Source organism: Halichoerus grypus, chromosome 5 (assembly GCF_964656455.1).
Source record: "Halichoerus grypus chromosome 5, mHalGry1.hap1.1, whole genome shotgun sequence".
NCBI classification, from domain to species: Eukaryota; Metazoa; Chordata; class Mammalia; order Carnivora; family Phocidae; genus Halichoerus; species Halichoerus grypus.
The window spans coordinates 121156349-121183830 of NC_135716.1; the positions used below are offsets into that span (position 1 = coordinate 121156349).

Below are 27482 nucleotides of genomic sequence, written 5' to 3' on the forward strand. Positions count from 1 at the left end.
TATTTTTCCATTCTTGGGTCACTTGCCCTCTCCCTCTCCCCTCATTAGTCTCTGGCCCCACTGGTCCTTCTTTCCACAGCCCCACCCCCTCCTCCCAGGTCTTGCGACCTTAGCAAAGGTTGTTCTCTTTGCCTGGAATGCTCTCCTTAACCCCACGATTTGCATAGCCAGCTCATTCTCATCTAAGTTCTCTGTTTGGTCTTTTGTCATGGCCCTATGTAAAGCTGGTCACCTCTGTTAGTCTCATGTTTAGACATTTAACATTTCTCTCATTGTACTTGCTATAAACTACAATTGTTTTCTGTCTATTTATCTGTATAAGGGAAGGGATTGTGCCAATCTTGCTTACCATTATATCTCCAGTGTGTAATTCAGTGTCTGGCATATAGTAAGTGGTCAATACATACTTGTTTAAAGGAAGTACAACAAAGACAGAGTAAGTTTTTTTTTCATTAAATTCTGTCTTACTCCCAGAAATAAACCTATACATACATGGTCAATTAATTTACTACAAGGGAGGCAGAATATACAGTGGGGAAAGGACAGTCTCTTCAATAAATGGTGTTGGGAAAATGGGACAGCAACATGCAAAAGAATGAAAGTAGGCTTTATCTTACACCCTGAACAAAAATGGACTCAATATGGATTAAGACTTGAATATAAGTTCTGAAATCACAAAACTCCTAGAAGAAAACATAGGTGATAAGCTCCTTGATATAGGTCTTGGCGATGATTTTTTGAATTTGATACCAAAAACAAAAAGAACAAAAGCAAAAATAAACAAGGGGGACTGCATTAAACTGAAAAGCTACTGCATAACAAAGGCAACTATCAACACAATGAAAAGCCAACCTAGTAAGTGGGAGAAAATATCTTCCAAACATGTATTTAATAAGGGTTAATAGCTGAAATATATAAAGAACTCATAAACTCAAAAGCAAGAAACCATGCAATCCGATTTAAAAATGGGCAGATCTGAATAGACGTTTTTCCAAAGAAGACATACAGAGGGCCAACAGGGCCATGAAAAGATGCTTAACATCATTAATCATCAGGGAAATGCAAATCAAAACCACAGTGATATAAATCGCCTCATACCTGTTAGGATGGCTAGAATGGCTATTATCAAAAAGACGAGAAATACGAGCGTTGATGAGGATATGGAGAAAAGGGAACACTTTTTGGTGGGAATGTGAATTGGTGCTGCCACCAGAGAAAATAGTATGGAGGTTCCCCCCAAAATTAAAAATCCGAATTACCGTATAATCTAGCAATTCCACTTCTGGGTATTTATCCAAAGAAAATGAAAACACTAACTCAAAAAGATATATGCACCCCCATGTTCATTGCAGCAGTATTTACAATAGCCAAGATATAGAAAAACCTAAACGTCTATTGATGGATGAATGGATAAAGAAGATATGATATGCACACACAATGGAATATTACTCAGCCATAAAAAAGAATGCAATCTTGCCATTTGTGACTATGTGGATGAACCTCAAGGTTATTATGCTAAGTGAAATAAGTCAGACAGGGAAAGACAAATACAGTATGCTCTCTCTCATATGTGGAATCTAAAAAAAAGAATATATGTGGGGGAATGGGCAAAATGGGCAAAGGGAAGTGGGAGATACAGGCTTCCAGTTATGGAACGAATAAGTCACTGAGATAAAAATTACAGCATAGGGAATATCGTCAATAATATTATGATAGCATTGCATGGTGACAGATGGTAGCTATAGCAGTGGTGAGCATAGGATAAGGAATACGTTTGCGGAATCACTGTGTTGTACACATGAAACTAATGTAGCCTTGTGTGTCCAGTATACTTCAACAAAACAACAGCAGGGACGAAACAAGCCAATAGATAACTAGAATGGATTCGTAGTTGCCAGAGGCAGGGTGAGAGGTGGGAAAAATGGGTTAAATAAAGATTATTTGGTCACTTTGTGCAGTGTGAATTAAGAAGATCCAAGAGTAGAAGCAGGAAATCGAATAAGAGATTAATGCAGTAATACAGAAGAGACAGTGGCCATTCCAACTAGGATTGTAGTTGAGGAGAGAAGAGATTGAGTTTGGGAACAGGTTTAAAAAAACAAAACAGCCCCCTATTGGAGATGAATGGCAACAATCTGGTACAAAGCTGTGATGACATTAAAGTATATTTAGTAGCTGCTCCAGCACACCACTGACCAATCAAAATGGACTTGGGCTGTGGCCATTTAAAAAAAACAAAACTTCTAGTTTCCTAACGTACTTTGTAAAACTGGCATGGCTTTTGAAAATACAAATCAATAACCTACAATGAATGGACTGGAAAATTTGGGGGGGGGAATTTTAAGATTGAGTTTAGTTATAAGATGTCCTAAGCATTATAGTACACTCTGGATTTTGGAAATTTGAAAATAACCTATTCAACTCCCCTTTTCTCATTTTGCAGTTAGAGAAACAGAATCACAGAAGTGAAATGATCTGCCTGGGACCTCAAAGCTGATTAGCAGCATGGCCAGAATTAGCGTGTCTAATTTGGGGTTCATTTCACCAGGCCACCTGTCTGGTAGAACAGTATCTATTAGATGCTTAGAGTTACCAACAACCTATAATTTTAAAATCTCAAAAATAAAAATACTGAGTTTTGGAGAAAGCAGAAGCTGTCTGTGTGGCTTTGGGGATTTGCCTTTGAAGGGAAGGATTATGCTTTTTTCCTTTATCTTTTCCCTTTTCACTGTTGGAATACAAATGTAATGGCTAGAGCTAAAGCAGCCACATTGGATCCATGAAATGAAAATCATATATGTTGAGAATGGCAGAGCAAAAACAGAGCAGCATCCTGGATCTCCAAATTATCAATCCACCTTATTAGTCCTGGAATACCTGGGAAAACTTGTCCGTGAGAGGGAAATAAACATCTGTCCAGTTTAGGGCTCCTTTCTATAACAAGTACATGATTTGGTACCTATAAGTGGCATGCTGTCCTAAAAAAAATTCTTGATTGTGCAACATTGGGTGAGGGGTGGCAATGATAATAATGGTTAGAAATTTGATGACCCTTCATTAGACCATTGCAAAATCTGTGCTAAAATTTTTATCTGTGGTATGTGGGAAGTTAGACCAGGTGCCAACACCAGGTGTAGTTTTAGAGCTGTGTATATGAGTTGTACTGTCCGTTGGAGACATTTTAGAAATTTGTGGAGCTCTTTTGGGTGGTTACAATAAATAGAGGAGGGAATTCTGAGGTCAGGGCCTCAGGGATGGTAGACGTCCTGCAATGTAGAGGAAAGCCCCATACAGGAAGAACTGATCTACATCCCTTATGATTTTTTTCAGAAAAGCAAAGACATTGTAAATTGAGGAGAGCTTTTGTGTTATCTTATTGCAAACTTTACTAAGAATTGCACACCATCTTAGAAAATCACCCACTGGAATGCTGCTTCTACATAACTCAGTATCATGTCTTGAGGCTGCATTTCTGGCTACTGTATTCACAGACATTGTGTGTACAGGTTCAAACATCTCACTACTTCTTAGTGTCTTCTAGTGCTTGTGCCTGAACATCTGCTATGAATCATTTCAGAAGTTATGTGTGAAAATTTCAGATCATGCCCTCCAAGGAAAGCATGAATTCCTCTACCCTTTTCTCTTTTCCTGCTGGCTGAAGGCAGACATGAGAGCTGGGGCTGCAGTAGCCATATTGGGTCAGGAGACAGAAGTCACAGTTGAGGATGACAGAGCAATTAGAGAAAGGCTGTGTCCCCAGAAATTGTGATACAGAGCGGCCATTTGCTGCCTATCTAAACTGTTCTGTGAGAGAGAACAAACTTTTATATTGTTTGAGCCTCTGTGTTTTGGTTTTTTTGTTGTTGTAACAGCTTAAGTAGATTTTCATCTAATATAGACATGAAGAGCAAAATATAAGTAAAATGTAGCACAAGCCCCGGAATTTCTTGTTAAATAGCCAATCCCAGAAACATTTTCAATGATAAATTAAAAGCCAGCATAAATATAATACCAACAACTTGGAAAATGATGTTTAATTAATTAATTTATGTTTTCTTTTACTGTAACCAAGAATACGGAACTGGCATAAAAAAGTTGAGAATAGGTAAAAGAACAGGCTCACTTCTTATAAGGATAAAATAATCTTAACTAGAGATAGTGTTCCTGTGAGTTATAATTCATAATTTAGAAAGGTACAGACATGTGTTTCAGGCATAAGCATGATGTTTTTATTCTATTTATATACATATGTAAATACATAAATAAGCATCCAAAATCCCCAAATAGATACAATACCATGCCAAGTTTCCAAATGTATACAATAGATAAATCTCACAAATTTAAAAACAGTAATTTGAAAACAGAATAAAAGCAGGTTAAGGGACTTGAAATTTTTTATGTGTTTAACAGGTATTTTTTACAAATAAAGTTCCTTTGTATTTAAAGTGAACAGTGATCTTTTTTGGGCGTAATTATCCTTAATTCATATGGTATTGGCTTACTAGAAAGTTTATATTTTCACATAATGACAGTTTCATAATTATGTTGTGATTTAAGGACCAAATATGTTTATGCAGTGCCTAGCTCAGTGCCTTGCATTCAGTAGGCACTCACTAAATGTTTGGTTACATGAATGTTGAGTGATTATATTCCTGAATGATGTACAGTTGCATTGGCTCCCATTTTATCATTATATTGATTATAGAACAGACCAATTAAAATATTCCAACAAAAGAACTCAAAGAATTCGATTTATAAGTCTGATCTTGTCCATTAAAAACACACACGCAGACAACAACCAAAGGAAACAAAGAAAGAAATGAAAAAAACTGGAATCTTGGTAATCAAGTGAGTTTCTAAGAGAGCAAATTCCAAAGATAGAGATGAGAATAGAAGTCGTGGTTGCCGATTCCCCATTTCAGTGCTTTGTTTTAGCTGACCACACTTCCTCCCTCCTTAGAGAAAATCGATGTACAATGAAATTATCTGTACTCATCTCTGGTAAATAAATAGCAGAAATCTTTCTTGTTTCAAGACATCAATGTGAAACAGTTGTTCACATGAAGAATTTGGGTTTTTTTTCTCAACAGCTCTTCAATTTTCCATTTTGCCAATTAAAAAAAAGTAGAACATTTTCATAATGTAAGAAAACAGCAACTACAGGGATGAAATACAAAATTTTAAAATTATTTAGAGGAAATTTCACTCAAATATCTGCTTGACATACATTATTCAGAAACAACAAATGTTTGCATGTTAATGCAAACTTGTAATTTAAAAAAGAATTTAGAAAGAATTAAAAATGTAAGGTAGATGAGCAGGAAAGACAGCAATTATCAGGTGGATGCCTGTAGTTAACAGCTAAACGTTATCATCCTTAAGTTGCACATCTGAGATCCATGTGCTTACATCTGTGCACATATCGGATCTGTGTAAGTATGACTCTATTTACAATGTCTGTATGTACAGTTAAGGGATTTAACAAATTAGGTCTGAAAGTACACTTAGAATGCCCCTGATGATGTTTTTACATGTGTAGAATGTTAGGCTTTTACTGGGTATTTTATACTCTGCCTCTCCAATTTGTTTCTAGATTTTAACCTACTTTGCAGGAACTGTATCCAATTCAGTGTTCTTTGCACCATAGGCATACTACTTGTACTAAATAACTGTTTATCATCGTCGAGTGCCTTAAAGTAAACACAGCACAATTTCATCTGCCAAAACCCTGGTATGCATTTATATATTGCTTTTAAAAACACATAACCCCAAGTAAATCACTTAAGCATGGTCTGCTGTACCATTTTGGTCTGCTGTCTGTTTCTTCTTCTTCTTTTTCCAATGTTACATATATTTTCATGGCATCTCCATCTTTATGTCTGAATCAAACCATTTTTACTACAAATTCAATTCTTTGAAAAGATAAGTTTTTGGTCTCTGATAAAACTTTACCATTCAGAGAAAAGGCTGAAAGAAAAAAAAGAGAGGAAAGGACAGGACAGGACAGAACACACACACTCTTACCCTCACACACATGTACAGTAAAGAAGGGTACATTATTACAGAGCAATATTCCAAAGATAGAGACATTTAGCTATGGAATGGTTAATAACAGATCTTTAATTTGAAAAAGATTGGAAAACCAAAGAGATATTTAAAATATTTTAAAATCACTCTCACATTTTCCTTTGTTGCTTCTTTTCAGTTCTTTCAAAGAAACTTGACAGCTCTGGGAAAACAAAACCCTTCAACAATTCTCGAAGCTTAGAGTCCCAGTCCTCAGAAAATAACTCTTTCTATGCTCTACACACTTAGAGCAGACTTGAACTCAAGTACTAAGCAACAGCTCAGTAGTGGCGATTTCAAATCACTAAGATTCATCCAGAGATGCCAAAAAGCTTAGAACCAGCAAGTCCTGATTGTGGGTTAAGAGAAAAAAGGGAAAAGCTTCTCAAATGTATACTCTCGTCATGAAATTTTTAAAAAAATCACAGCTTTCACCCAATATATGAAATAATAAAGAATCTTTAAAAATAACTTGCATTTGATTCTGTAACCTTTGAAAAAACTTTAAAGAACAGTGGCATTTTTCTGTTCTTACCAGACACCAAATATTCTCAGGCATAAACCATGTATAGTATTTCTAAGATGGGACATGACTTAGAATCCTAGATTTAAAGAAGTGGGGTCAGTGGGGTGTAGCCAGAAACTCATGAGTTCAAGAATCAGAAGACCTCCCTAGGTATCGGCCTCAGACACTAATTCAATCTAACTTGGACGAGCTATTTAATCTCTAAACCTCACTTCTCTTATCTGAAGATTCTCTCTCCCTCCGCCCCTCTGCACACTCATGCATGCCCGCTCACACTTTTTTTCTCTTTCTCTCAAATAAATAAATAAATCTTTTTTAAAAAGTGTGTGAGTAGTCCACATTTCTTTAAAAGATGATTATGCAAATAATTCTAATCACTCTTCAGTTGGTGATTATTGTGATACAAATTATACTCTTTTATTCATAGATTTCACATGGCTTTTTTGGGTTTCCAGATGGTAAGAATGACCACTAAATTATTTTGTGATTTTAGTTTTTGTTCAGCCTGAAAATTCCTTGGAATAACTTGATGAGAGGGTAAAATCTGCAGGCCAAATTATTATTCATAAAAGTTTAGTGCTTAAGCTTAGATTTAGGCTCAATGGATGTTGAGATTGCAAAAATTTAAGAAAAGGAAATATGCATTCTGAATTAGATACATAACGCTTGCAAGTCAACATATCCAGAAACTTTCCTAGTAGGAGAACTTGAAAAGTAAAGGAAAAGTTATGGTAATCTTATTTAATGGGCTTCTAAGGATTTATAACAAAATGTCAATTATGTATAAAATTTTAAATGGGAAATGGGAAAAATGAGGATAAGAATCACTGGACTAATTAGTAATAATAATAGAACTGCAATTTATTGAACTCTTATGCACATTTAAGCTTTATAATAACCCTGAAGGGTATTTATTAGTATTCCCATTTGCAGATGAGGAAATTAGAAATAGTGGACCAAAGCCATGGAGCTCATAAATGGCATAACTGGAATTCAAACTCAGTTCTAACTCAACCCAAAGTCTATGGTGTAAACTTCAGTTATCTGGGATGATGAAATGGCAACAGAGATATTCAAATAGTTTCTTGCACCAGCTGAACCTAATATGTGGCTGTGGTTCAAAGATGGGTCCAGGTATGGTGGGATCTGTAGCCTATAAAAATTTAAGAAACTAAAAAAATTAGATATAGGAGCTCATGCAAGTGAGGGGTCCATTGACCTTCCTGATAAATCTATCTTGGAGTTAGCTGGTTTCAGGAATACACATAACACCTAACCCAGGCCCTTCATTCGAGTTAGGATTCTCATCCTAACCTTAAATCAACAATATCACTAAGCATTTGTGCTAGGCCTTAGGGCGGTGGTACTTGAATAATAATAATAATAATAATAATAATAATTTATACTTTTTAATAACAATGATTATTATTATTATTTTGCTTTTTTCTGCTCTAACTTATGAAAGGATATAAAAAGTCCCTTCCATAACAGTGGTTCATTAAGACATATATTCCTGGCAGTAAATGTCATTGCTCTGAAGTGAGACTCTAAAAACTAGTATTGTGTATTATTTATTCAATGCCTTAATTATTTATTGCCTGTCCAGTATGTATTAAGTATGCTGCCAGTTCTAGATTACGACACAGAACCACAGAGATAAACTTACCCTAAAGAAACTTTTAATTCTTGAAATTTCTGTTTGTTACATCACCTCCTCTCAAATACACAAGTTCAAAACCTTCCTACCGGCCATGACCTTTTTCTTTCCTTCATATATCTAGTCTCTTGTGTTGAATTTTCCCTCTGAAATGTCTTTTGTTTCAATCCTAATTCCCCTTTTCTGCTAGCACAAGTCCTTGTCTCCTCAAACTCTGATTATCAGAAAACCTTTCTTTCAGTTTTCTTCTTATTTCCACAAATATTTATCGCATACCAGATATGCCTCAGATAGAGTGCTAGGCACTTATGCCACTTGCTTCTTTTTCCTCTCCGATCCATTCCATATACTGAAAACACCTCTCCTCTGGAGGTTTTGTCCCAGTGTAATAAGGCTGAATGCAATGAGGTTGAGTGTGAGGAAGAAAGTTGCAGGGATGTTTTTGGGTTGGTGCCATCCAGAGAAAGGAGCAGCTTGAATTGATCTGAAATAAGGATGGACTGCATCTTGAGCCCGCACTGATGTGCAGGAAAAGCGGAAGCCCAGGAAATGGGAGAGGAGAGCCCTGTTCGTCCTGAACTCCTGGGCCTGCCTCTATTGGAAAGATGACTGGTGATCAGTGAGTAGTTATGAGTCGATGTATTCCAGTGTGTACTGAGCCACAGCTCTGTTCCAGGCAGTTAGCCCTGCAACCATCCTGTGGCCCCAATTTACACCTTCCAGGTCTCCCCTTCATTACTCACTCTCATGCAACAGTCAGGCCAATCTTTCCACTTTTCATTCCTTTCTGTGCGGTCACTTACATAACTTCTCTTGTAAGCCCTGTCTCTCTCCTTCTTGCCCTGAAACAAAATTCATGATTCAGGTGTTCCTCAGTCATATCCAGTCTTTTGTCATCCATTACCGACTTCTATACACGATGAGATTGTGAGCTTTGGGGTCACACTGATGGGATTTTATTCCTGACTCTATTATCTTCCAGCTTTGTTACATTGGGCAAGTTAACCCACCACTGTAAGACACAGTTTCTGTGTAAGTTTATATATATATATATATATATATATATATATATATATATATATATATATATATTTTTTTTTTTTTTTTCCTTAAGTACTCTCTACACCCAACATGGGGCTCAACTCACAACCCTGAAATCAAGAGTCTTATGCTCTACTGACAAAGCCAGTCAGGTGCCCCCTTGTGTAAGTATATCGAGGATAAATTGTAGTACCTCCTCTTAAAGTGGTTGTGAGGATTAAATAAGACAGTCTGGCGGCGCCTGGGTGGCTCAGTCGGTAAAGCATCTGCATTCGGCTCAGGTCATGATCCCAGGGTCCTGGGATCGAGCCCCGCATCAGGCTCCCTGCTCAGCGGGAAGCCTGCTTCTCCCTCTCCCACCCCCCCTGCTTGTGTTCCCTCTCTTGCTGTGTCTCTCTGTCAAATAAATAAATAAATAAATAAATAAATAAATAAATAAATAAAAGTCTGTTTAATGTAGCTAGTCCATACTATGTGCTCAATACACACTGCTCTTAATAGTCTTACTATTCATCTTTATAAAGAGTATCTTGAGGACATCCATGTCATTGACTTACTTCCTTGATATTCCCCATAGTACCTCGTACAGACTGGACAAAGAGTAATCATCCAATAAATACATAATTGTGCCCAATATATATATTGGATGATTCATTGTAACAAATAATGCAGTTATTCTCCGAAGAGTGCCACAGGACCCATCTGAGACAGGCTGTCTGTTCTTGCTACGGTCCATTATTAGCACCAGTTGCATCCTGTCTTCCTGGCCTCTCATCCTCATGCTTCAATTACAAGTCACTAGATGTTCTGGATTCTTACTTTAGCATCTCTTCCAGATCTCTTCCTCCCTTGTCATTTCCACTGCCCTTCACCTCCACACCAGCTGTTTTGCTGCTCCAACCTCCCCTGGTGGGCCAGCAGCTCCAACTTCCTTCCTGGATTCCTCCCCCCTTCCCCCCCCCCCCCCACTGCTAGGTTAACTCCCTAAAACAGCAGTTTTCATCCTGTCTTTCCCCCACTGCTCATTTACTTACCCAATAAAGCCCACACTCCTCTGCTTGGTTTTTAACGCTCTTCATAAATCTCTTTTCACCTTTCCTAACAACGTTTACATTTGGCTCCACGTGCTCTTTATTCTAGTCCGGAAACCTTACTCATTGTCCTTGTAACACACTCTCCTCATTTTCTCTCCTGAATTTGGTTTCTGCTATTTTCCCCATTTACGATATCCATTCCTATTCTCCTCATCAATACAGATCCTGCCCATCCTTCAAGATGGAGTTAAAATTCTATTTTATCCATAGATTTTCTTTATTTTTATTTTTATTTTTTTAAAAGATTTTATTTATTTATTTGACAGAGAGAGACACAGCAAGAGAGGGAACACAAGCAGGGAGGGTGGGAGAGGGAGAAGCAGGCTTCCTGTTGAGCAGGGAGCCCGATGCGGGGCTCGAACCCAGGACACTGGGATCACGACCTGAGCCGAAGGCAGACGCTTAACGACTGAGCCACCCAGGTGCCCCCATAGATTTTCTTTCTACATCAACCAACAATGAATGGCTGATGGCTTTGATCCTGCGATAGTGGTCTGAGCGCTCACTATATGCCAGGCACTATGCCGAGGGCTTTGACTACTGGGAACAACAAGGCTCTGTTTCTTTTCTAACGAATCTCAGTTGTCCCCTTTCTAAGCCCCACAGTACTCACAGCATCACTAATTTTGGTACAAAACACACGTTGCTTATTTTATCCCATTAACACCACTTTGAGACGAGGAAACTGAGGTTTAGGAGGCCATATGACTTACTCAGCTTCATGCAGCTGATAAATGACCTACTTTGTCTTCTAATGTTCCTAAAGGGCAGATAGATCCCTGGTAGCTGAGTTTTTGGTGATGCTCACAGTACCTGACAGGTTAAGTGCTCAATTTGAATTTCTTGCCTAAAAACATTTTGATTTTTGTATATGGGTTTTTGGTTTTGCTTTTGCAACTTTTACAGCTGGAAGTGATTGAAAGACCATTGGCTTTTGATTATTTGTACCCCCAAACATATCCTTTAACCCGATAGCCAGAGAAATGTCTGTCAGAGGTGTCTCAAAGTGGTCAAAACGACTCTTTCAAATAAGGTAAGTATGTGCATTAAGCTGTATAAATAGGTGGACTTGTATTAGCTTTGTCCTTAGGCGAACTTACTCCAGAATTTTAGTAACAAACAAATAGAAAAAAGGTCCGATTTAACTTTTATTTCTCAAATATGGAGAGTTTGTATATTTGAAATGAACTGCCCTTTGGGCAGTGCTGTTGCACGTAATGTCAAGGTAGGCATATTTACATCAGCAAGAGCTGTTTTTGAAGCAAGAAAAATATAAACATTCGCCCAAAACAAAATCTTTTTCCCTCTTGAACATATATTTACTTCAGAGAAAAACTCAGTAGAAGGGAGTCCTAATTGGGGCTTATAAAAGTTTAACACAGAATGATGTTAAACATTACATTTCCTTTTTTTTCCACATTCAAGGTAATTTTCCTTTGAAGATGCATATGACATTTTGCTTTCTCTTTCATCACATTTATTTTAAAAGGGTTAATTTTATTTTATGGCCATCTATCTATTTACAAGTAGTTTGCTACTTATCAAGCTGTTACATCTAGATAAATTAGTTGTACAAATTCCATATGAAGGGGGGCATTCTTGTGGGGAAAATATCTACAGTACATAAAGTACAAAATAGCTGAGCAGGGTTTTTATTATCATAACTTGTATCATTTCTGGACCACTGTCACTAGACATTAATTCCCATAGGGTCAAAAGTTATTCTGCATGCCTATGTGTTGTAAAGTTGCTTTCAATTATTAATAAAACAAGCAAATATTAAATGAGATGCAATATATGATAGAAAGAAACAAAATAAGCTTGCAAATCTGCTTAATTTTATCTTTTTAGTTTTTATATACTTGTTTAAAAATGAGACATAGAAAATTCTCTGTACATTTACACTGGGAAGGCACAACGAATAGTATCTCCATGCTTTCATTCTTCTCAATGAGCGCCCCTGCTTGTGCATCAAGGTGAGGATTTATTTCTAATTATTAGTACTCCATGCTTATATTTCCTTATCAGCTTCATCATCAAGTAAATATCAACCCAGTTACCAGGAAAGAATGACAAGTAATTAGAAAGTCTCAAAGAAAATCATGGCAAGAGTTAGAACATTTGAGTCGAAGCTGTGCTGGGAAGTGTCTAACCACTGGTTCTCCCTGTCCCCGATGTTCATAATGCCCTGATTTCTAGTGTTTGCTGATTTCCTTGGGGTAAATGCTTCCATCAGAGTCGATTGCAAGCTACCAACACAATGCCACTGAAACACTGAGTTGGGAAGACATTTTATAAATTATGTCAGAAAGTATACTTAGGATGTCCATTTTGACATTTTTCCAGGCGTAGAGTATTAGGTTCTTTCTGGGTGCTTTTTAAACCCTGCCTCTCTAATTGGTATGTAGATTTCAAGCATACCTGTTTGAGGGGAGCTGGCTCCAACACACCGCTGAGCCATTCTCCCTTTAATTAGAAAATATGTGCTTGCAACCAGTCACCCTGTGTTATGGGGTGTAACTGTTAGTCACAGGCTAAGGTGTTTAAAGTTTATTATATTACAATATATTTTTTGAATATTAATACACTCAAAAGATTCTGACTCAAAAGATACAAAAGTTGTGAGAAGTCTATCACCTCTGTGTCCTAGCCACCGAGTTTCCTTCCCTGGAGATGAACAATGTTGTCAGTTTCTGTATCTGTGTTGTGTATCTACACAAAAATATTCTATGCAAGTGTATACAGCCCATCCCTTCATTTTCAAAACATAAATGGTAACACACTATACATACTGTTTTTCACCTTTTGTTGTTGTTAATACATATTGATAAATGTTTTACATTTATATATGAAGACCTTCCTTATTCTTTTTTTTTACATTTTTTAAATTTTATTATTTATGTTAATCACCATACATTACATCATTAGTTTTTGATGTAGTGTTCCATGATTCATTGTTTGCGTATGACACCCAGTGCTCCATTCAGTACATGCCCTCTTTAATACCATCACCAGGCTAACCCATCCCCCCACACTCCTCCCCTCTAGAACCCTCAGTTTGTCTCTCAGGGTCCATAGTCTGTCATGGTTCATCTCCCCCTCTGATTCCCCCCCTCTTCATTTTTGCCTTCCTAATATCTTTTTTTTTTTTTTTTAACATATACTGTATTATTTGTTTTAGAGGTACAGGTCTGTGATTCAACAGTCTTACACAATTCACAGTGCTCACCATAGCACATACCCTCCCCAATATCTATCACCCAGACACCCCATCCCTCCCACCCCCCACCACTCCAGCAACCCTCAGTTTCCTGAGATTAAGAACGCCTCATATCAGTGAGATCATATGATACGTGTCTTTCTCTGATTGACTTATTTCGCTCAGCATAATACCTTCCAGTTCCAACCATGTCGTTGCAAATGGCAAGATTTCATTCCTTTTGATGGCTGCAGAATATTCTATTGTGTATATATACCACATCTTCTTTATCCATTCATCTGTCGATGGACATCTTGGCTCTTTCCATAGTTTGGCTATTGTGGACATTGCTGCTATAAACATTGGGGTGCACGTACCCCTTTGGATCACTACATTTTTATCTTTGGGGTAAATACCCAGTAGTGCAATTGCTGGGTCATATGGTAGCTCTATTTTCAACTTTTTGAGGAACCTCCATACTGTTTTCCAGAGTGGCTGCACCAGCTTGCATTCCCACCAACAGTGTAGGAGGGTTCCCCTTTCTCCGCATCCCCGCCAACATCTGTCGTTTCCTGACTTGTTAATTTTAGCCATTCTGACTGGTGTGAGGTGGTATCTCATTGAGGTTTTGATTTGGATTTCCCTGATGCCGAGCGATGTTGAGCACTTTTTCATGTGTCTGTTGGCCATTTGGATGTCTTCTTTGGAAGAATGTCTGTTCATGTCTTCTGCCCATTTCTTGATTGGATCATTTGTTCTTTGGGTGTTGAGTTTGATAATACCTTCCTTATTCTTTTTATAATTGCATAAGTATTAAATTGTATGGCTGTCTCCTATTGATGTGGGTCTATTTAGGTTATTTCCTATTTTTTGCTTTTACACACGCCCAAAGTTCCCATTACGACATTTTATATGTGTGGTTTTGCACATGTATATATATAGTCTAAAATACGTTCTCAAATTAATTCCTAGATGTGTAATTTCAGTTTCAGTATTATCAAACTTTTGGATCTTTGCTAATGTTATATGTGGAATAAAAATCTCAAGATGACTTTGATTTTTATTTCCCAGATTATGAGTGATACTGATCATCTTTCATTTTATTTAAAAGTGCTTGCTTTTCTATGAAGTTTCAGTACATTTCCTTTACCCATGAGTTACTGGACAATTTTTAAATCTTTTCTTTTTTTTTCTTTTCTTTTTTTTTTTAGAGAGAGAGAACACTGAGGTGGGGGGAGGGGCAAAGAGAGAGGGAGAGAGAGAATCCTAAACTGGGTGTGGAGCCTGATGCAGGGTTTGATCTCACAATCCTGAGATCATGACCTGAGCTGAAGTCAAGGGTTGGATGCTTAACCGCCTGAGCGACCTATGTGCCCCTTAAATCTTGATATATGGTGAAGATAAGTTATGTATCCAAATTATTATTTTTTCATAAGACCATCCTACTTTTTCAATATCCTTTACTAAATAATCACTCTTTTTTCCACTGGTCTGATATGCCATCTTTACATATTAAATTCTTCTATGCTTTTGTATCTTTCTGGACTTTTAAAACTGTTCTTTTTATGTTTGCATAAGTTCATGTATTTGCGTGTGTATACATGTGCATGCCAATATTATACTGCTTTAGTTATTAAAGCATTACAAGGCCTTTTAATAACTGGAAGATGGAGTTCCCTCTCATGACTTTTCTTTTTAAGACTTTTCATGTGGGGCACCTGGATGGCTCAGTTGGTAGAGTCCTGAGTTGGTGAGTTCAAGCCCCACGTTGGGTGTAGAGCTTACATACATAGATATATACATAAATATTTTTTAAAAAAGACTTCTCATGGCTCTATTTGTGTATTTTTTCACATGAACTCTGGCGTCTGCTTATCTTGTTTCAAAGATACATGGACTGATGTTTTATATTAGGATCAATATTTATAGGTAAACTTAGGATAATGGACATCTTCATGATGTGTGTCTTATCAAAGAACATCAGATTGTATGCTTCTCTATCTACTCAAGTCATTTCTGTTCTTCTGTAGCTTTTAAAGTTTCACCATGCGATGTTTGCTCATTTTTTTGGTTAAATTTTTTCACAGATATTTTGGATTTTTTTCTATTGCTATTGAGAAGCCAAACTTTTATTGTACTACAATTTACAGGTTTTGAATGACATAGTTGGAAAATTGAAAAGTAGGACATCTTCCCCAGAACATATTGAGATGAAATTTCTATTGAGCCTTTGATTGTAAATAAATGACTAGAAATGAGCCATAGACTTCTTATTGGATAAGAGTCAGGTTTCTATACTCAGTTTTTTGGACTGGAAAATGGATACAAACCACACATGAATTAGCTTTATCATTCTCACAACTTACAAGGCAAAATATCGATTATATCTCTTATAATTACATGTTAACTCACTGATTTAATCATTTTAAATGTTATGATTTTGTGCCTTTTTTCCTCAAAAAGTCAGCAAGCAAGCAAACACAGAAGACAAGAAAAGCACTGCTTAAACTACACATACCTATCATTTTTAAGGTGTGTATCACTTTTATTACAGGTCAATCTGGGGATTCTCTTCCTTCTTGATATGGGCTGCTGGCCACCCCTGCTACCACTTAGGCAACACTGCATGTGCACGAACTGAACGGAGATGAAGATCTCGTGAGCTGACTTATCATAGTCCCAGGGCTCCTCCAATAATGTTTCTTCCTTCCCCTATTTCAACGTACTCCTTAATCACAATGAACCAGCAATTTTTTCTAACCTTTTCTCAAGTTTCTTGGTCCTTACCATTCTACCAAACCTTAGTGTTGATTTTATTAAATCAGCACATAGTCTATTAAAAAAAAAAAAAAAAGGATGTATCTCATTTAGATGCCGATGACAATGTCTTCTCAACACTGCCTACAGCGGACAGAGGTGAACCCACACAGGGGAAGGACTACTAAATCACACTGTGCATTTTGTATACTCAGCCAAAAGAAAAGAAGAATTTAATTCTTCCACATCATCTTTTCCCATGTCTCAGTAGCCTGACACCTTCCTCAATCACCTAACTAATGTGCGGAAAGAATGAAAACTCTTTGAGAAATCAGTGACCCAGAAAGTTACAAACCAAAAATTATGAAGCATCAAATGACATGCTATTTATCATTTTTCTTCTTCATAAAATTCATCACTTATACACTCTGCTTAGTGGCTATATATAAAAAACGTTCTCTGTGTGGTTCATATGATTTTAATATGGTATATATATACATGAGTGTAAGATCTTTTTATTATGAAATTATTACTTGCTTATTAAAGAAGCCTTAAAAATAGAGAAGTATAGGAACAAATCCCTGATTCATTCATGTTCCTAAATTCCAACACAACCTCTCTTTCAAATATTTTGATAGAATAATTTTACCCATATATATTCTACATAAAACTTTATCCTGCATAACGTATTAAAGGCATTTTCCTTTTTATAGTACATTTGAATGGTAAAATAGTTTAAAAAGAAAGCATATAAAATAACAGACTTCTCCCATCATTATATAGTCTAATCAGCTACGGGAGACAGTAATATATAGCATGGTTTAGGAGTTAGACAGATGTGGGTTCATCAGCCATATGTGTCTTCCTCTATATGTTCTTCACTTTATCCCTACTGATTGAATTGCTGATTTTTAGCTGAGTATATGACCTCCCAGGATGAAGATGACATGTTCTTGCCTTCTTATAGCTAGCAGTTCTATCCAATACGATGTAAGTGAAATGGTGTATGAAATTTCCTGGCTTTATCTTAAAAGTAAGACTTTGTCTTAAAAGCAAGGATGAGCATGCTCTTTCTTGCCCCTTCCTCTTTTCTGCTAGCTGGAATGCATGTATGAAGGCTGGAGCTCAAGCAGCCATCTTGACCCCAGTGGCAAGAGCAAAGCTAGAAACGCTTGGGTTTCTGCTGACTTTGCGGAATGCCATATTTACCCCAGACTGCCTACCACCGTGGGTTTTTCTGATAGAGACTTTTATACATGTTTAAGTCCCAGTTAAGTTGGACAAGTTCTAAGTCACTCACAGCTTTATCTAATTCTAACTGATAAATTCTTTCAGTGCCAAATAATAGATGAAGAGTGGTTTATACCAAAAAGATGTGTATTGTTCCCATAACAACAAAAGAAAACAAAACCAACAAAAAATCCTCACAGGCAGGCAATACCAGTGTGGCTTGGCAGCTCACTGCAATTGGCAAGAACCTAGATTATTTTCCTTGTTTACTTAGTTATTCTCATCTTTTTTCTCTAATCCCTTCATGATCCCCAAATGGTTGTTTTAGACTCTAGCATCATCTACTTACATAAAAATGTATAAAGGCAAGAAGAAAAGAAGCAGAAAAGAGGGGTAAAAAAAGGTTGTAGGAAGCTATTTTCAAGAAGCCCCCAGCAAATTCTTAAATCTCATTGACCAGAATTATATCATATGCCCACCCTAGACTTAACTACTTGCAAAGGAGGTTAGGAGGTTGGGACTACTCTAATCAGTTTAGACTATTCTCGATTCATCTCTTGGGGCTATTTACCTTTCTTCTCAAACAAAATCAGACCTCCATTAGCAATAAGGATACAGAATGGTTGAAGGATGAGTCATTAGCTTCATCTGTCACACTTGAAATATGACCTTGACTTTGTAGCATTATCTATGCAATGGGGTGACAATGATGCCCAACTCCTAGGAAATCAGAAGAGATGCTATTTGAAAGGAGCTAGTAGAATGCTTTGCTCATACTGGATGTTTAATATATGCTAGTTATCGTGACTATTATTTCCTTGAGTTGATGTATCTGATCCTATGCCAAGGATATTTAGGGTTAGTTTTTGCTTTTTTGGTTATTATATGTAACTCTAAAAATTAACATCCTTTGGGGCGCCTGGGTGGCTCAGTCATTAAGTGTCTGCCTTCGGCTCAGGTCATGATCCCAGAGTCCTGGGATCGAGCCTCATGTCAGGCTCCCTGCTCAGCGGGAAGCCTGCTTCTCCCTCTCCCACTCCCCCTGCTTGTGTTCCGGCTCTCACTGTGTCTCTCTCTGTCAAATAAATAAATAAAATCTTTAAAAAATAAAAATAAAAATAAAAAATAAAAATTAACATCCTTTGTACAACTACCCTCCCCCCCATTTAGCATTCTTTTCTTGGGTATACTACTAGAAGTGTAATTACTGCGTCATTCAATATTAGTGGAATAAATTATGGCCCTTCTGGAATACCACAAAAATTACATAGAAATCAGGAAGTCAAACACTCCTTATACTTTCTTGGCAAGAATACTGGGCTACACATATAGGAAGACTCAGCTTCTGGGAATCATTAATACCTTCAAACAGAATCAGTCCTGAGATGTGTTCATTTTGCCATGGTTTCAAACCTTTTTTCTTCTTCTTCCCAAATAGAAATCAGTGTGGCATAACAGAAAGTTCATTAAACTTGTCTTCACATTTCTGGGTTGAGATTTCTGTCTTGTCACCATCTGTGTGAGCTTGGCCATGAGCATAATCTCTGTGACTCCTTTCACTCACCTGTAAAATGGGGATGATAGAAACAGCCTACCTACACATCAAGGACTAAATATATAAGGCAACACTTCAGAAATTGTAAAGGAATCTAGATACAGAGATGACTATAGGTATCTATGGAAAAAGTCAGAGATTTAAAAAGAAAGAAGAATGCTTTCAACTTAATAAAGCACATACTTCTGCCTTCCAGACATAGTTCTCAGGACTTCAATGCTATTACCTCATTTAATCCTCAAAGTACCCTGAGGCGATAAATACCATTATTATGACCATTTTGATGAAGAAACTGAGGTGCAAAAATGTTAAATACCTTTCCCACAGTTGCTATAAATTTGAACCCCGGCAGTTTGATTCCAGAAAGCCTAGGCTGAACCCCAATGCTATACTGTTTCTGTGTGTTTTTAAAAAATGCTAAGATGAATGCCTCTTTCCTAATACCTTAACATCAAATCAGAAGACTTTGACCTAAGTAGCCACCTGTGTAGCCCACACTTCCTCTTCCCCTGGACAGAGGGTTCTGAGTGCAGCCACATGAACTTGAAGCAGGGGCTCAGGGGATACCTGATGTAGGCTGGGCTGCTTTTCTTTTGTGTGTGATCACACGTATTCGCAGGTGTTGAGGACTAAAGAGAAAAGAACAATCAATCTATCCTTAGGACCAATTGTGGAGAAGGTGGCGCTTGTCTTTGATGAGCTTATCTAATGTTTTATAGCAGCTCCATTCCCTCTGTGTCTTCACATCTCCCGTCCTGCTCTCTTCCCTGCTCTGTGCCTGCCTGGCTCATGCTTGTTGCTCAGAAGTAAGCTTTCCATTCTTCTAGCTAAAAACCCAGTTTCTATTAGTTTCCTCTTTGAAGGGGTCTCATCAATGAACTTATTGACTATGTAAGTTATTAATAACAGAAATGAAGCAATGTGCTGACAAATGCATTTGAACATACAGGGGTGATAGTTTAATTCACAGATGATAAAAGTTAGGACATTAACAGAAACTGGTGGGTGAGGAAAGATTACTGGGTGGGATTTGCAATACCTTTCAACTCATGCAACTGAGCCTACTCTGTCTCAGACAGGAAGCAAGTAAAAGAAAGAGATATGGTAAAAACAAAACAAAACAAAACAAAAAAGCCCCCCCAAAAACCGATGGGGTGGGGGGAGGGGAAGAGACATCTCTGGCAGGCAGACAGTTACTCTGGTTTTCTTTAGGAAAGCAAATGGCAGCTCTCCAAGCCTCTGTTGCAGTGAGGAGTGGCAGTGGCCCATGAGATAGTCACAGTCTGCTCTGGATTTCTCATGTGGGTTCTTCACCTCCCTCCTGGTCACTTCTTCCTTCTCCTTTTCAGAAACAAAGACGTGGGATTAAAGCGGCAGCAGCAACCATATGTTATGGCTGAGGGAAAAGGCTAAATTAATCCCAAACAGCTTGGTTCTGACATCCTTAAGCCACTAATCAACACCAACAAGGCCTACCTCCGAGTATGGGATTATGTGGGAAAGAATAAGTCCCTTATTTATTTAAGTTACTCTTTTTCTATTCCTTGTGGCAGAGCACAATTCTTAATCAATATGACCTCTGGCTGAAATGGGCTAAAGGCATTTAAAATGGCCTTCGATGACTACCTTGTACCTTGCCTGTCTAAATATATCTAAAGGATCTACTATTGATTAAGCACTCACTGCACACAAGGTGTTTTGCTAGCACCACGGACTTCTACATAATGATATGAAGATTGTATTATTAGCTTCTGACAGAGGATGCTGAAGCTCAGACAGTTTGCGCCTTTTGCTTAAAGTCACACAGTGTAAACCCTGGGTCTTTTTCTGAAAGGTATATATATGTCTCCACTGGCTCTCCTGTCCCGTCTCCTAGGCAGGGATAGAGTGATCGCATTCGCTGATCACCTCATTCCTATTCACTCCACAGTGATGTCACAGAGGATTACGCCCTTACATGGAGCTGGTCAATGCTGGACTTAAAAGAATTTTTATGAGGGCGCCTGGGTGGCTCAGTCAGTTAAGCGTCTGACTTCGGCTCAGGTCATGCTCAGGTCATGATCTCAGGGTCCTGGGATCGAGCCCCGCATGGGGCTTCCTGCTAAGCGGGGAATCTGCTTCTCCCTCTGCGTCTCCCTCTGCCTCTCCCTCTGCCCCTCCCTGCCCTCATGCTCTCTCTCTCTCTATCTCAAATATATAAAATCATTTAAAAAATTTTTAAAAATTAAAAAAATGAATTTTTATGAACACTGAAAACATTCCTTACAATTAACTATTATTTTATCAAACCATCAAGGTTCACTATAAAAATGGTCTGTATTCAGGCGCCTGGGTGGCTCAGTTGGTTAAGCGACTGCCTTCGGCTCAGGTCATGATCCTGGAGTCCCTGGATCGAGTCCCACATCGGGCTCCCTGCTCGGCAGGGAGTCTGCTTCTCCCTCTGACCCTCCCCCCTCTCATGTGTTCTCTCTCATTCTCTCTCTCTCAAATAAATAAATAAAATCTTTAAAAAAAAAAAATGGTCTGTATTCATGGACAACACATGGGGCTCATGGGGAGGCTTAAAATAGACCCTAAAGGTCAGGTAATACTTAGAAAGAGTGATAATGGTCTTGAGTAAGGTAAAGGAAAGTAATAATGCAGGAAGATGAAGAAAGGAAATACAGGAATCTGAATATCAACAAGGAGTGTCGGTACAACACTGTGTTAGCCCCTTTGGACATTCATGGCCACCCACCACCTCCTACCTTCCAACCTCCTGGCCATCTTGCAAAGGTGGGTGATTGATCCTGACAAGGATCAGATGAAGTCATGGAGACAGGCCCCTACATCCATTGTCATTTTGAAAGAAAAAAATTAAAAGTGCATGCTATTTTTGTAAATATGCTTCATAAGCCTTAACATTTTGAATAATCATTTCAATTCTGGACAGTTATCCTAAGGAAATAACTATTGACACGAGCAAAGATTTTAAGTAAAGATGATATTTGTTGTGCTATTTATGTGACCAGTAGCCCATATATTGGAACAACCTGAAAACTAATATTTTAATATTAAATTTGAATAATTATATTTGGATAGTTGGATGATTAAATAGTTCATTCCAACAGTGGAATACCAGGGAGACATTTAAAATATAGCATAATCATCTATTACCCTGTACGGCCAGTGAATAAGGTGGTATGCGCTATATGACATCATTTCTGTAAAAAACAGAATGCATGCATGTTTGTGTATAGAAAATACGATAGAAGGACATATATATGGCAAATGTAAACAACAGTTATTTGGGGAAGAGAGGTTTCGGGAATTTTTTATTTTCTTCTGGTTGCATACATTTTATTTTTCTACACTGAAAAATTATTTTTCTCCGTATCAGTTTTGTTCTAAGAGAGGACACTTTGGAAGTAAAAATAGTGAAAACTATGAAAGATGGCGCACATGCAGATCACACAGCAAAGCGAAAGGCCCACTCCTACACTGTCTGTAGACACGGCCATAAACAAACACCAGAAGATGGTGATTCATTTTCTGCTAACAGAAAACTTTTTTTTTTTCTTTTCCTGAGGTGCTTGGCTCCTTAGAAACAGAATGCCTCTTTCCGAATGGCTTCTGGTTTGAAGGCACCATTGTCATGCTCTAAGCAGAGGCAGAACCACATTATGAGCCATGAATAAAGGGAAGCAATCATTTTAGAAGCCCTTAAAATAGCACTATCAGCCACAAATGCAGATTCTTTTATACTACCTTCCCTAAGACACTAATGCTGCAGTTTAAATTATTTATTTTCACTCCTGCCTGTCTTCCTCCCATTTTTTTTTTAAGATTTTATTTATTTACTTATTTGAGAGAGCGAGAATGAGAAAGAGAGAGAGAGAGAGCACATGAGAGGGGGGAGGGTCAGAGGGAGAAGCAGACTCCCTGCTGAGCAGGGAGCCCGATGCGGGACTCCATCCCGGGACTCCAGGATCATGACCTGAGCCGAAGGCAGTTGCTTAACCAACTGAGCCACCCAGGCGCCCCTGTCTTCCTCCCATTTTTATCTGTCTGGTGAAGGGAGGAACACCACTGACCAGAAAATCTAGCATCTCCCACATCCGGGTGGGAGACGAAGAGCTCGAGTGCCAATCAGAGACTGAGGGGAGATTGTTGGAAGGACAGAAGAAAATTAGGAAAAGGCTGTCACTGCATATATCGTTTGCCTCCCATTACAGATAATATACTGTTAATATTTAAATCAGGAAGGAATACCAAAATAAAAAAATATATATTTGACCTTGTTTCTTTTCCTTGTCCCACTTCATTTCACCAGGTCAATATCAAAAGTATATCTATAGACTGCATATGGCCAGGGATAGGTGTGTCTGCAAGTCCCCAACACTGGAGACATGGCAAGACAAATGCTTTATTAAATTTTATGCCCGGTGCCGAATTTTAAAAGTTTGTTGTCGTCCACCCAAATTTAATATTTTGGGGTTTTGGTACATATGAGCTTGACAAATCAACTTTCTGTTCTTGAGTTAAAGGCAAATAAAAAGCATTCAGAAAGCTTCACGAACATCAAATGTCAATTGCAACACAAGATTTTGATACAACTCTAAGTAAATCTGAAACATATGGATTGAATTTTCCTTGCGATATTCCAGTGTTTGGAAGGAAAATCTGTGCAGAAATGTGTTGCGGGTTTTCTGAAACCCCCAAAGTTGAAAAAACATTTTGATGTATTTAGATGTAGAAATGGGATAACCATTTTGCACCCCAGGAAACTTAATTAGATACCAAATTCAGTTCAGCACTGTGTGGCACAGGGGCCTGAATGAGTGAACCCTCCCTTTGCAGTTCTTGTGAACGGCTTTAGTACCTTGGAAGTATGGACCCTAATCAGTGGTGGAGCCAAGAGGTTTCTTTCTGGGACTCTAACTACCTCATATCATCTCCATCAGCTTCCCCTCAAGTCACCTCCAATAAACATACAATAAATAAACAATAAACAAACATAATATGCAAACCCAAACAACCATACCACGTAAGTAAAAACTTGAAGGTTGTTACACAAACTGAGCCTCCCGACAAGTTTCCTCAATCCTACAGAAATTCTTGTGTCTCCACCAAGTTAAGTACAGAGAAACACTGACGACCACCCTGATTTTGCTTTGTTATTTGGGATCTTATCTCCGACCCGAAACCTTTCGCTTGATTTAACTGCATTGCTTTCCAACCCTCAGTGAAGTTCCATGGAGGAACTGTGTTCCAGGTGTTCACACCTTTCTGTGACTCTGCTGGGACAGGGGATTCACAAAAGGTAACAGCGAGAAGAAGTAGGTTAACATAACCTTTGCAGGACGGTTCCACTGCTATGGACCACTCTACCCTTATTGGACTGTGGTTGTCCTTCAAAGACACTGACGTGCAACTGCATTTTAGAAATCTCATTCTTCAGGTTAGAAATCTTCTCCAAGTTAGAGATTCAGTACATGGAATTGGTTTAAGACTGCCTTTTGCTTGCCTTTCTAAAAATGCAAAATCGTTACACATAAACACAAAAACAAAACAAAAAAAGTGGAAGCTTTTGATTCAGGAGGCTTTTGGATCACATTTTGGTAACTCTATGTAAAAACTGGAAGAAGTACCTTAAATTATGAAGCTCATTTTCCTTCTTTGTAAATAGGGACCTACTAGTGCTTCCTTCACGGCACTGTTTCAAGAATAAGAAATAGAATGAACAGTTTACCTGGCAGTGTTTTGTACATAGTAAAAGCTCAGTGAGTGTGACTTCTTCCTTCTCATTTCTTTGAATATTCTAATAACCATATTGTCCGGGATTTCAAAAACGGAATAATCAAAAACGAGCAAAAATTAAATCATCAAAAACAACACCCATAGTCTGTTGGGAAATTGTCTGATTTTTGATGCCCAGGAATACAGAGCTATTATAAGCATCCACTTCAAAATCATGACCAATTGTGTAGGTTTGTCCTCAACAAATGGAGAAATTGTTGAGGAATAATTAGAAAATGAAAAACCTCCCCCCTCTTTCCAAAACCAGTAAGCATTAAAAGAGAAAATAGAAAATTTTAAGGAAGGTAGATATTTTAATTTTTCACATAAAAATATACATTTTTTTTTCCAAGACCACAATTACATGTCAAACTTAAAGATTCATGCTTTTTTTTTTTCCTCTATCGGGTATCAAACACTGGCTTGAGAGATATTTGCTGTTACCAGGCACTGGGGACAAGGTAAAAAAAAATTAGCCAAGGGAAAGCAATGATTCTGATTAAGTAAATTCCATTGAACTCTTTCTAGTAAGCATTATTCAGGTCATGAATGCTAATTTGTCCTGCAGGGGGCTGTGGGTAATTACCCAGAAAAACTATCAGCTTTATTGAGTTGCTACAAAACAGTATCACTGAATGGTACACTGTAAAGGAAGACAACCTTGATGTGTACTCACAAAAGTGGGTATTTTTTTTCCTCTACTGGGAAGATTTTATAGCCTAGATAGAAATGATAATAAATGGCATTTTGTTTAGAAAAATAAAGCCACGTCAGTGTCACTTCCTGTTTCATAATCAAATAAAATTCCTGACAGGCATAGACATGTATCTGAGAAGTGCCACCAAAATACCCAAACAATTTTAGCTTTGTGCATATTTAAAATTGTGTAGAATCAGAACCATCTTAAAAAATGAAGCAAATATGGCACATTGGCCGCACTCCAGCAACTCCACAGAACTGCTGACATTACTAAAATCTAGATAATTTAGTCCCATATGGGAAACCATACCACAATTATGTTGTCCCTGCTCCGACACAGCCCTGATTTTGCACTTCTTTAAGCCTGGCTTTTCATAATCTTAATTCCCTTCACCAATAAAGCAATTTGCATTCACATAGTCTTCCTGGCTAAGACAGAAAGAAGAAGAAATCTGTTACATGACCTTGGTCTCTTTACAGTTGATTACAAGGAAACAAACTCTTCAAGTAACCCATTCTCTAATCTTTTTTAAACTGATGTGAAACATCACACTATAAACTGTTGACTACCCACAGCAGGCTAGAGACTCACATATTAAAACGTAGGAAGCTCACATGTTTAAAATCACTTGGTTTGCTCATTTAGCACGATGAGGTAAAACCCATGCTAAGTTCACACAGATGTGCATCATGGACAAACACCTCCATATTAAAGAGATAGCATTCCTCTACAACAAACATGGACAAAGCTATCCCACAGTGTTGAGATTTAAGAAGTTGTTTTTACAGCTCCCCATCCTTTACTGAAATAATTTGAAAAATGTGCTTGCTTGATTCACTAAGGCTTATCCTGACACTTCATAAGTGTAACAAAAAGTAATCATTTCCAGAACATTGTTTTCTCTATAATTTGGTCCAAATAGTGTCAAAGTTAAATATTCACATGAAATATGTTTTTCTTTTTGCTTCACCTTGCCTGCCTTAAAAGACAAAGCAGCACAGAAGAAACATGTGGAAAGTACAATCGTATCAAACAATTAAACTCTGATGGAAATATCAAGATTAATAATTTAAAAAAAATCCCTTTTCCCTACGCAAAGCAAGTAAAAGGTGCAGGGTACCTATACTTATTAACAGCAATGCTTTTAGAGGACTGAGAGGTAAAGTCCCTAGTCATCCGTGTGTTGAAAAGTCTGTGGTCTTCTTTAGTTGTGCCCTTAGCCAAAAGTGTACCGGTAGCATTTTGCTTGCCAATGACCATTTATTTTGGCTGCAGCTACCTGAGACATTTCATGTTATTTTAGATTTAATAGAATGTTTACTTTGAAGGGTAGGGATCTATTTTATTTATTAATTTTTTGTTTTGTTTTGTCCAAGATCAGGAAATAGCTCCATCCAGTTTTTGTTTACCACTCACACGAAGCACTGAGATTTGGTTAAGATGTGAAGCTTTTATTGTGTTCCGAGTTAATATGATTAAGCTTGCAGGGCATGCTCTTCATTTACTTTCTTGTGAAAACTTGTGAAAACTTGTATGTACTCACATATCAAACCCAGAAAGCTATTTTTTCCTTGTCAAACAGTTTTTTAAAAGGAGCCTGAAAAAGGCACTGACTATGAAAAAAGACAATCCAATAATGGAGAGTTCAAACTGTTCATGTGTACTAATAATGAAACCCACCAAAGTATTTTTCATTCTTTCTACACCTTGACAGTGACAAAAAGGAGCCAACATAACTTTTCCCCCCCAGCGGATTAAAAGCAGCTCTTGGTTTTCACTGTAACTATAACCTATGTCTAGTAATAGCCTTTCAGTAGAACTTAAAAAAAAAATCAATATTATCACCAATGCATATCTTCTCTGGTTCTAGCCTTGAGAA

At 37.7% G+C, this 27482-nt stretch overlaps 1 protein-coding gene across 20 annotated transcripts in view; it reads right to left on the reverse strand.

Moving 5' to 3' along the window:
- Nucleotides 1–27482, reverse strand: part of ADGRL2 (adhesion G protein-coupled receptor L2) — a 609197-nt gene that overhangs the window by 403705 nt on the left and 178010 nt on the right. The window lies entirely within an intron of this gene.